Source organism: Zeugodacus cucurbitae, chromosome 6 (assembly GCF_028554725.1).
Source record: "Zeugodacus cucurbitae isolate PBARC_wt_2022May chromosome 6, idZeuCucr1.2, whole genome shotgun sequence".
NCBI lineage: Eukaryota > Metazoa > Arthropoda > Insecta > Diptera > Tephritidae > Zeugodacus > Zeugodacus cucurbitae.
In genome coordinates, this window is record NC_071671.1 from 1,422,022 (window position 1) to 1,434,931 (window position 12,910).

General features: G+C 35.2%; 1 protein-coding gene across 1 annotated transcript in view; it reads right to left on the reverse strand.

Moving 5' to 3' along the window:
* Positions 1 to 9,248, reverse strand: part of LOC105213349 (UNC93-like protein) — a 28,970-nt gene extending 19,722 nt beyond the window's left edge. The window contains exon 1 of the mRNA XM_011186084.3: positions 8,884 to 9,248. The gene's annotated coding sequence lies outside the window, so the exon portion shown is untranslated. The remainder of the gene's footprint in view (positions 1 to 8,883) is intronic.
* Positions 9,249 to 12,910: the final 3,662 nt, after the last annotated feature.

Below are 12,910 nucleotides of genomic sequence, written 5' to 3' on the forward strand. Positions count from 1 at the left end.
ACCTAAATATAACTGGAAGGAGAGCTTTGCCAGAGAGAGATTGAAAAGTAAAGTGAAAAATCACAAAATAATAAACTGCAGCTGGAGATGGATATGGAGATGGAGCTGGAGACCCCTGTACGATGACTCTTGCACTCACTACTGAAATCGATGCTGCTAAAGTTCATGAAGGAGAGTTGAAGAGCATCATTCATATGCTAACTGCATATCACAAAAGGAAAGCTTTGAAATTGTTAAACTACAAAAGAATGCACGCAGAGAAATATGCATATCCACTTCTTGGACATTCTAGTATGGCTTTGATGAGTGTCACGCATTCGGTAAAGTAAAATATAATATCATTCATGTGTATTGTTTCAGAGACTCAGAGATTTCACTCACTCAGCTGCGTTCTTATGCTGATTTAGGGTATTGAAACAGAGTTTCATCGAATACATGAATTTGAGAAATGATTTGTTCGAAGATAGATCTCTACAAAGCAATCAATTCAAATGAAACCAAGAAAAAACGTTAACTTCGGCTGTACCGAATCTAATATACCCTTCACAGGTGCATTTCTTTTAGTAATTTCAATTAACTGCATACAAGCCCTTGATTCCGATCGTTCAGTTTGTATGGCAGCTATATGCTATAGTGAACCAATTTGAACAATTTTTTCGGAGATTAAATTATTTCTATGAACAATAACTCACACCAAATTTAGTGAAGTTTGTATGGTAGCTATATGATATAGTGGTCCGATATCGGCAGTTCCGACAAATGAGCAGCTTCTTGAGGAGAAAATAACATTTGCAAAGTTTCAAAACGATATCTTAAAAACTGAAGGACTAGTTCGTATATATACAGACAGACAGACGGACATGGCTAAATCGACTCAGTTCAACATACTGATCATTTATATATATACTTTATAAGGCCTTCGACGCTTCCTTCTGGGTGTTACAAACTTCGTGACAAACTTAATATACCTTGTCCAGGGTATAAATTATAAAAATTCAGTCCATAGACTATAGACGAAATGAGTAGTACAACAAACCCCAAACAAAAATATCAAAACCCACTTCTTTCTAGCGTAGGTATAAGAGATTGAATTGATAAAATCCACGCATGTATTCCACACATTTAAGACGAAAAGCGAGTAATTTCTTCTTCTTTGAAAGTGCAATTCGCATTCCTCTGGCATACCGATTGGTTTGCATTACGCCTGGCGACAGCAGCACGTATTGAATGAGCAGCATTTGGATGTACGAGTGTGTGTGTGTTAAACATATTTGCTTTGTGGCATGCAAATATGCTGTGCAATCCGATATGTGTGTGCATTTTAAGCTTTAAAAATAATTTTAATATTTAAAACAAAAATGTTTCACATTTTATAGTAATCATTTTCGTAACATTTAAGCCATGCAATTTCTTTTTCATTTCATTTTAGCATTTATATTTGGAATTTCTGCCACTTGATATATCACAATGGGTTTGAGTTGTTGCAATAAAGCACAATTTTAATCTATCAATTGAAAAAAATAATTTTTTTTGTAAATTGTAATTTCATAAATTTGGATTTACAGTTTCCAGTTGGATTACGACATTAAAACCCTGCACAATTCCATGAAATTAATTTTCATTTGACTAACTTGAATGGCTGATGCGCTATTTGCGTTTAGTATTACACTAGCTTCACGGCAATATTGCCACGTAATGCAGTTAGTTGACCGCCAAAAAAAACAGAAATCCGCCAAATGGTGCGCGTTGAGTGCATCAAGCGCTGCATTAAAAACTAAAAAAATTGGATAGTAAATGTTTATAAAATTCCAATGAATAAAAGCCAAAATAAATTTTCCTGTTAATTCGCGCGAAAGTTCTAAATTCTATACACACTGACGTCGCAACTTTAAGCGCTCATAAAATATGGCGACCGGCGAGTGGGTTGGCCAAATTGAATTCACAGCGGTAACGGGAAAATAGTAAACAAAATTTGTTGTTTGTTTGGGAGTGTGTCGCAGAGAGATTTAAACTGCAAACAAGCACACATGCTTTAGGTAAATTTATAAAGTACAGGGTGTGTCAGAGTTTTTATTGGTGTCTTAGATACCATACATTGTATAACTTTGACATTTGATGGAATTTAATAACCGACTAATTTGTTTCTTTTTTTTCAATTCAATACAATTCGACCCCGAATAGTTTTCTAACGAAAGCATGTGCCGAAATAGTTTAGTTCTATACAGCTCAGTAGCGCTCAGGCCTCGGTTAATACTGTATGATGACTTGATTAATAAATGATGTCAAATCTGTGGCATAGAAAGGCTAATCGATCTCGCTGAAATGTCCCTATATGACAACAAAAACAAACTGTTTGAGTCCCCTTTTGTATCAAATCCACCATCAAGTCCAACAAAACTTAATTTCATTCGAGAAAAAATTAATATAGTATACCGAAAAAAAGAATATTGACACACCCTGTTCTGTGCAAAATCGTCGTCGATCAACCGAAAAAATTGGCAAAAATAAATCAATAGTTGAGCTACACAATATTCTATATTCTATGCGCTTGTTAACACACATTTCCATTTTACGGTTCGCAGCGTCAAGCAAATCGAAGCCATGCAATATTCATATGCAATAAATATAACTGTTTGTGTGTTAGTGTGCATGTGTAGTGTGGCATACCATTTTGCATAGAAATATATGTGCGTTAGATGTGTGTGCATGTATTGTTGCCATTGAAGAGGCTTAAAAATACACCAATGCTCTCACCCACTCGTTATTGTGTGCCTGAGTACATGTGAGTGAGTATGCAAGTGTCGGCCATATTCATAAGCCAGTTGCAAATGCAGAGCAAATATAGGTATGAACGGAATGTATGTATGTCATCTAACATGAATTGTAGTCAAATCCGTTTTTCCATACACAGATGTACATATGTGTGTTTGTGTGCGCTAGCAAATATGTTTTGAACGTACCAATCAACGCCAGTGAGTCGAAAAATTGTCGAAATTGATGTTTTATGCAGTCATTTGTGTGGTGTGCATGTGACTTACTCGTATGACACGAATGTTATTTGTGGCATTTGCTGACAGAAGTATTTATGTTGCATGCAACAAGTTGCATTTGGTGATGAAAGACTTTTTTTCACACGAAATTTTCATAATTTGAATACAGTGGCAATTCCTTTCATTGTTTCATAATTACACTCTCGCAACAAAAGTTGCTAAGACAGTATTATAGTTTTTTTCACATAACGGTTGTTCGTAAGTCATAAAACTAAACGAGTTAGTTATAGGGTTATATATATCAAAATGATCAGGCTGCCTAGACGAGTCAAAATCCGAATGTCGATACCTTGAGTATCTTATCTTAACGAAACTTGAAACACGTATTCCTTGGCACCCTGAGGAGGTTGCTTTCGAAAATGGGCAAAATCGGACAATTGCCACGCCCACAAAATGGCGAAAACCGAAAACACATAAAGTGTCATAACTAAGCCTTAAATAAAGTTATAAAAGATAAAATTTGGAATAAAGATCGCACTAGGAAGGGGCATATGCGGATGTAATTTTTTATGGAAGTGGGCGTGGCCCCGCCCCCAAATCGGTTATTTGTATATATCTCGCTAACCAATAAAGCCATATAAACCAAACTTTCTGCAGTCGGTTCTCTTACGTACCCAATCACACGCCATTAAATTAGTTGAAATCGGATAATAACCACGCCCACCTCCCATACAAAGGTTAGGATGAAAATTACTAAAAGTGAGTTAACTCACTAACGAAAAACGTCAGAAACACTAAATTTTATAGAAGGAAGCTGCACTCAGATTTTTTACAAAATGGAAAATGGGCTTGCCATCGCACACTTATAGGTCAAAAACCATATATCAGAAACTACTCGACCGATTCGAATGAAATTCGGTGTATAATATTTTCTTGACACCCTGATGACACGTGTGGAAAATGGATGAAATCGGTGCATAACCACGACAATTTCCCATGTAACTCAATTTTGAACTCCATCTTATTCCTTCACTTTATAAGATATACATAAGGAACCAATGAAGATAGCGAAATGCAATTTTACACAAATACTGTATATGATCTGTGGCATCACTTGTGAAAAAATTGTCGAAATCGGACTATAACTTTTCAAAGCCCCGAATATCGAATATGAAGAATTCAGTGCGCCATGGTAATTATTCACCGAAAATTTCGGTAAATCTCTCAGGTATTTTAATTTAATTCAGAGGAAATATTTTTCTTCTAATAGTGTGTCTCTGTACCAGAAATGGCAAAGTCGGGTCATAACTTCCCCTAGCCCTCTAATTATAGGATTCTCAAACTGGGTCAAATTGTGGGTTATCTTAATAAAAATACATCAATAAATTGCGAGAGTATAAAATGTTCGGTTGCACCCGAACTTAGCCTTTCCTTACTTGTTTTAGTATTGGTTTTAGGCAGCATTTTTTTATTATTAAACCGGTGTTCAGAACTTAGGCTTAATTCAGCTATCTTCTATAACCGAATAGTAGTTTTTTCTAACAGATAGCCATTCTTGGAATTTTCTATGAAGAGGAGACCTAAGGTTGAAGTAGCTTAAGAACTGTGTGAATCAATTTTATTGCTGTTGTTGTTGGATTACCTACGCCCTCATAGAAGGAGAAAACCTAAGTTTAGTCGTAATTTGTTGTTGTTGTAGGGATCAACTACGCCCTGATTGAAGGGGAAAGCGCAAGTTTAGTAGTCATCGAGTTCATCTAACGAGAGGCTCAGTAAATGAGCTTCGACAGGGCCGGACAGGACAAAGCTTCTATTTGTTGCATAACAGCGATATAGCACACTTTTAACTGCTTTCATAAATACATTTTAGATTGTTTACTACGTTCCGGTTCGTAACCCCATAAAATAAGACTCACTACTGCACAATTAATATTTTAATTTGCTATGTAAATTTTATGACATCAAACAGTTAATAAATCATCGAGAACATTTAAATGTGAAAGGCAAACAACTGAAGTCTACACTGATACCTATCACGCCAGCTGTTACACAGTCACGAATTATGCACAAAACGATTAAGGCAAACATTGTGATGCAGCAAAGGAATATGAATAATTAGTGGCACACTAAAATTATTTTATTTTCACAACAATAAAGTAATTGGCACTGTATTATTTGTTGTTGTTAATTATACGAATTGATATGCTATGTTTTGGCATACACAGCAGCCGATTAGCATACATTTGCATCAATTAGCAACTAATTAGACAAGCGCAAGCTAAATAGCTTAATAACAGCATAATAAAATTTTTGAAATCGCAGAAGAAAAAAACACAAAAAGGCAATAAATCGCTGTTGCATAACGACACATGGCAGCATAAACGCAGTCGACGCTGCTGTAAATCGCTGCAATCAAATTAAAATAATTAAGTGTTAAATACATAATCATTAGTGTCGCGGCTGAGCGGTAGTTAAATTGCAATTTTAATAGTCATTGCACTTTTCGAAGCGATTAAGCAAAAATAAATAAAAAAAAAAAAATAGAAATGAAAAATCCGCGCGCTGTCATTAGCATATTTTCAAGCATTTTGTCAATTAAATATTTGCCTGCACTCAATTAAGTTGCTATGAATATCACGTCGCATAGCTAATGATATAATGCACAGTCATCGCACACACCCACTGCCCCGCCCCGCTATCGTGTTATGCTAATGAGCAGCGGACACCTGTTGGCTTGGGTGCGCGTAGGCGTATGAGTTACGCGGCTGCTCACAGTTAATGAATGCACTTTTCAACAACACAACACAAACACACACACCTCCATATGGGCAGCGCTGCATATGTTAACAGCTAATGTTTTATTTAACTGTAACAGCATACTAAGCACCGTAATAAATTCAAATCGAAATCAGTTGCCCCACAACTGGGATTAGTAAAAAGCTAGTGCTAGTGCTACTGCCGGCAGCAAGCGATAAAAAATGCAAATGAAATCATTTACAAAACAACAACAACAACAGCAGCAGCATTTGCAGTGCGCTCTACGGCTCCGCGCGCAATTTGTATGCGTGCCGCATTGGGGCGTGACAAGGAGTGCAGTTCCGCCTGTCGTCCGGCCAGCAATTAGCAATCAATTGCAAAGCGACAGCGTGAAAAAGCTAAAGTTTAACTACATGCGGCATGTGTTAAGCGCGCAGATTTGTAGATTTGCATTAGAATGCAGCACAGCCGCTTGGGTGTGTTAAAGGTGCTCGCCATTTTTCGTCTTGTTGTTAGTTTAAATGCATGAATTAAGTGTTTTACTGTTGAAGACGGCGTTTAATTTCGAGTTGTGCTGTTGTGTTTTGATTTAAACTGCTGCTTCCGTTTTAGATGCCGTACTCTAAAGTAGTGGTAGCTTAAACAATATATTAGGTTTAACAAGAATGTAATGACAAAATTCTTTAGTATTAAACATGTGTGCCGACTGCACTGAATAAAAATACTTATCAGAGGGATTCGGTAAAAACTGTGTACTGCGCCATTTATTATGAGAGCTGCTTTTATGACAAAGGACTATTGATTTTTTTAAAGGAAAACTAGAAAATTAGTTTTCCTTAATAACAGCCACCTTTTTATAGGCAAAAATACAAAAAACATCATCAGCTAAAGAGCTGGACTACTCCTTCGTCGGATAATAGCACACACAAATAGGAAATAGTAATCGGTTAATTATCTACCAGAGATTTGAGGCCAATTATTGTGATTATACACATAGAGATATTGTTATATATTGTATGTATGTATGTAATTGGCGTTGAACCGTTTAGCCGGTCTTCGCAGTTCGGCGCCAGTTGGATATTCCAAGTGTAACCAGGTCGCTATCCACCTGGTCCCTCCAACGGAGTGGAGGCCTTCCCCATCCTCGACTTCTACCGGCGGGTATTGCATCAAACACTTTCAGAGCTGGAGCGTTTTCGTCCATTCGGACAACATGACCTAGCCAGCGTAGCCGCTGTCTTTTTATTCGCTGAACTATGTCAATGTCGTCGTATAACTCGTACAGCTCATCGTTCCATCGTCTGCGGTATTCGCCGTTGCCAGAGGACCATAAATCTTGCGCAAAATTTTCCTCGCGAAAACTCCTAGTGTCGTCTCATCTGATTTTGACATCGTCCAAGCTTCTGCACTATAAAATAGGACGGGAATGAAAAGCGACTTGTAGAGTTTGATGTTGGTTCGCCGAGAGATGACTTTACTTTTCAATTGCCTACTCAGTCCAAAGTAGCACCTGTTGGCAAGAGTGATTCTGCGCTGGATTTCAAAGGTTGACATTGTTCGTGTTGTTGATGGTTCCCAGGTAGATGAAATTATCTACAACTTCAAAGTTATGACTGTCAACAGTGACGTGGGAGCCAAGACGCGAATGCGCTGACTGTTTGTTTGACGACAGGAGATATTTCGTCTTGTCCTCATTCACCTCCAGGCCCATTCGCTTCGCCTCCTTATCCATGCGGGAAAAAGCAGAACAAACGGCGCGGTATATCTTATATCTTATCTTTTTATATTTTCATGAGATTGAAAAACATACCCTTAACGAACACTTGCAATATCTAAAAGGTTATATAGGTTTCACAGCTTCAAACAATCCGTTTTGTTTTCTGTCTTATTATATTCTAAAATATTGTCATAAAAATTCGATCAGGTTGCGATCCGAGTAATAGTTTTGTAGTTACAGTTTAAAGCTGTTGCGCAGTTTCAAGAAGCTTCATTATCAATCAAAATTGGAAACGGTTTTACTCAAAACTGTGTCTGCAGAATCGTTTGTCAAGATTTCTCGAGAACTACTCGACCGATCTTGAGGAAATTTTGGAAAGGACTTCGAGGTCTTCAATTTCCAACAAGCACTGGGGGAAGAATTTTCTTTCAATTTCGCCAAAAAAAAATGGTCTGCACATTTGCCAAAATTTTTGTTTTCGTAAAAACCGCTGCCAAAAAATCAATTTTAATTTTACCCCTATATCCAATTTCGAATTTAAAGTATTAAATATGTAGGCATTTATTTTAATTTCACTTCAAATAATCTTTCTAGAAATTATGCTGGCAACACGGACGCACCTTTTACCCCCACAACCGAGTTCTCGCCGAATATGACGTCAAAATGACGGAGTTTATTAACATTTTTCTTCATAAATATCTCTTTAAATATGTCGGTTTTTTAAATTATAAGAACATTTAATTTTTTTATATTTAAAAGAAATTATTGAAAATTGGCAATTTTTCACGAACAAAGCTCATTTAGCCTCAAAAAGACAAAAAAAATATTTTTCCATGATTTTTAAAAAATCATATGGTATATTTTTTACTAATTGTAAAGAGTCTCTTTTTGTATTTCACAGTCTCTTCCAACTTCAAAATGGTTACATTTCCGCAAAGATTTCAGTTGTGTTACAAATAAAACCTTTAGAACATCAACTGGCTTATTTGGCGCGAAGCTCAACTTGTTAGCTATTGTCTGTATATATTGTGTAAATAACGTTAATTGTTGTAATAATACCGTTAGGCTGTAATTATCATTGCTTTAAAACATATTTATATGTATATGCGTTTATTTCTTCTTATTCTTTCCTTTGCTTAATATAGAGTATCGGAGGTGAGTCTGATGTTTAGAAAGAGTCTTCAAATGTATAGCTTAATATAGTGATTCACGAAAAGTTTGTTTTATTGCAATTTGTTAGAGCATTTCGTGCATTCTGCTGCTTGATAACGACACATATGTATGATCAAATGTTTCACACACTTTGGGTAAGATAAAATGTATTGTCGCCTCACTTTTTATCAATATTTTCGAATTCTATTTCCACTTTACTTCCGACACTATCTCCAACTCAAGTGATAACTGTTTTCGCGCACCCACCTGTCAGTCTCACGTTGATGATGAATGCAGCAATTTTTCACACTAAAAGCGAATGAACGGCAATCAAACGCTCAGCACGAAGCGGCGCGTCGCACACTTAGAGCAAAAACAAAAAAAATAAAAAATGCTATTTCTCGTGTAAATTGTCTAAATGCAATTTGAGGCAATAAATCATATGAAATGCCGTTAAATTAACGCTGCATATAATTTAAGTGCAGTGTTTATTTAATAAAAATTAATAAAAACGCGCTGATGCTCGACGTATCAAAGGCAGTCGCACCGACAACCGAACCGCACTGCTCCACTGACGATCACAACTGATTTCGAACTGTTCTCAGCACCGCCGTCGTAGCATAAACAAATCTTGCGCAAATCTTGTATTGTAACTAAAATGAATCTGAAACTGAATCTGAATCTGATGTGTATTAAATAACGCTGAACAAGAGCCGCTCTTAGTCAGCGGCGTACAATAATCGTGAAATTGATGGTGAAGGTCGTCTAAGCGACTTTTTTAGCGGCGTTTACATTGTTATTGTTATTGTTGTTATCTATTGATTAACTGCGGATTTGTGGTTTTCAAACTTCATGTTGTTTGCTTTTTTATGATTATGTGTTGTGTGGTTTCACAGAGTTATAATTAATATTTGCTGTTAATTTTCCTTCGTTAAGCTTTTGTATGAAATTTCAATGAATTATAACTTAAATGTGGCTTTTAGATCGTTAAGCTTTACTTTGTTCTTTTTAATCGCTTCAATTTTTTTTTTTGATAAATGTGTACACACATACTTTATAGAAGTGCATCCACTCAAACTCATATCATATCACCAATTTTCAGTAATCAAACGCCCACACTTTGCTCGAGTGTCGTGAAGAATCGTATACTCAATTGTTTTCTTATTTACTTTGTCGCTTTGTTTCAAGTTGTGTCTCGAGTTTTTTTTCGTTTTTGTTTTTTACTACACAAACTTTTATCTTCGTCAAATAGACGATTTTATTGAATTTGCTTGGCAATCAAATGATATTTCTTAATGTTGACAATAGTCGCCTGTTGATGTTTGAACATTTTAGTACCTGTTTATGAAAGAATTTCTCGGTTTCTCACTTGATGTTCGTTAGCGATATTAACATTTCAATATTTGACGTCATTTGAATATACTTTTCAGTGATCATGTCACGTTAGTGGGTTTAATCAGCGCTGATACTTGTATAATAAAACCACAAATTAGCGAATGAATTTTATAAGTTTGCTTGTGTATGTGTTTATAAGACTTAAAATGGGTTAATTTATGCAAATTTAGTATTCTAATTTCAAGGGGAATTTGCCTGTTTGTGAAATAATATTCTATATATTTTATTTTTATTTAATAAGTGCTTATGACGCTCAATAGAAAATAAAACATTAAATAAAAAAAAATAAATATAAAATTTAATGAAATTAAATAAAAATTCTAAAAAAAATATAAATTTATCAAAAGAATATTTATCACAACAAAACACCATTTTATTACGATAGAGAATGTCAAATCTAGCAGCAAAACAAAAACAAATTAATATACAGAGGCACGTAGGCTGCGAAAAGGGCGTACTACATTTCAACGTCCACCTCTCACTCACATGATAATGCCATGAATATGCATATTACTCAAGTGCAAAACACACAAATCACCCACTTGAACTTGCAACTAAACTACATTCACTTAGTGGCCGCAATAAAGGGAGTACTAACTGTTAAATAACTTATTTATTTTATGAATATTATAAATATTTTCCAGATCAATTAAAAAAACACTGGCAGCGAAGTGGCTTGACGACTTTCCATTTTTATGAAATTTGTTTATTAAATTAAAATATACAACGTAATGAAGGCGCGAAACAGTGTCTTGTGAAAATATGCCAACAGCAACTTGGTGGCACAAATTGCAGCGCTTTCTTAGAGACTAAGGCGAAGCACACGCAAAATGAGTAGCTTGAGCCAACAAGCGCAATTATTACATTATAATGAATGTAAGCGAATTGTCGAAATTCAAAAACGATTAATTAAAATATCTAAAATCGGTCAACAAGACCGCTTTGAAAGGAAACACTGCTTGCCATTTTTCTAAAGCTATACTCTAATAATAATATAAATGTAGTAAAAAACGTTCAACTGGTTTTTTTGGGTGCAGCAGCTGTATTTTTTTCCCCAATATTTACGGCAAGCAAATATTTTATTGCATGTCGTTGATTGACAATTTTTGTTGAATTTTGTAAAGTAATTGCCTCAAAGCCACACATATTGCACACGATAGCACAGCCAACCGTGCGGTCACTGGCTCACAGCGTCGCTTTCAAGTGCTCAAGTGCTCAATTGGCAATATTTAACCTTTCCCAGCGCCGACAGTGGCTACAAGCGAACCTTGAGAAAGCGCATGCGCAAACAACTTGTTTGTGCGCACACTGAGTACCGGTTGTTTAACCGCAAAAAACAATAAAATTGTAATAAAATTAAAATAAAATAAAATAAAAATCAATTGGCAACAGTTAACCGCAGCAATTGCTAATTGCAAAAATATGAAAAGCTCAGCTGAGAACGATATAACGCTGAAAATTCATATTCTGACATGTAAACGCATGTAATCAGCGGAAACCGCTTAATAATGTGTAATACTCGTAGAATTTTCGTGCTCAAGCGCATTCTAATTAACACGCTTCACGTGCTATTATGCACTTAAACTAGTGTAAATAAATATATTACATAAATAGTAAATTTTGGGTATTCCGGTACTTTCAGCTGTCGTACTACTAGTGAAAGGGAATTTTCACACTTTATTATGTGTTTAGCATTTTTTATTAGCTGTATGTGTCTAAATGTACGTCAAACAAACAGCAAAACAAATGTTAAAGACTCGAACGTGTTTGGTCTAATGAGTCACTTTGCTGCGAAAATCCCCTTAACATTGAATACTCTTCTTAATCTACATTTCATTTATATTTATATTTCATAGTAAAATAATTAATTGACTCTGAATTAATAGTAGAAAAAGAGTTCCGTGGAATTCGAATATACATATCACCCAGTATATGCACTGAAGCGGCACCCTAGCGACAGTTAGTAGTGGAAATTTCTCTCATAGCGCCCTTTTAACATATAGAAACATCAATTATAATAATAATTGAAATATGATATATTTGTATTGACATTTTATAGAGAATCTCTATTAAAAAGTGGAAAATAAATATTTTTTTCAGTGTATTTATTGAAATTGTATACTTATGTTATGCAAAATAAAATAAATTAATAATTTTATTCAAAACAATTTTATTCAAAACAGCATGCCTAAGATTGTCATATATTATAGTCTATATATAGATATATGTATAATCGACTTGTTGGCACTTCAGCCGTACTAATTTATGTCAGACAAGTAAGGAGAGGCTAAGTTTGGGTGCAACCGAACATTTTATACACTCGCAATTTATTGATGTAGTTTTATAAAGATAACACAATTCGACCCATATATTCGGCATAAAGTCCAAAAGAATAACGAAAATCATCATAGTATATCGGGACTGAGGTAATTCCTAAACCGACTTCAGTCGTTTTCACCACAAAGATACAATATATCGAAGACTATACGCTCACTTAATTTTATATTACCTATAATTAGATATATGGGATCTGGGGGAAGTTATGACCCGTTATTAACCATTTTTGGTACAGAGACAAACTGGTATAAGAAAAAAAAAATCACTCTGAATTACATTAAAATATCTGAGAGTTTGACACATATTTTCGGTGAAAAATTACCCTTAGGTACTGAGTTCTTCATGTTCGATATCAGGGGCCTTGAAAAGTCATAGTCCAATTTTGAGAATTTTTCCACAAGTGATGGTTTTATTCCGCTACTTTCATTGGATCCTAATGTATATATTATAAAGTGAACGAATCAGATGGAATTCAAAATTGAGTTATATGGGAAGTAGGTGTGGTTGTGAACCCATTTCGCCCATCTTTCATCTGTGTTGTCAGGGTGTCAAGAAAATGTTA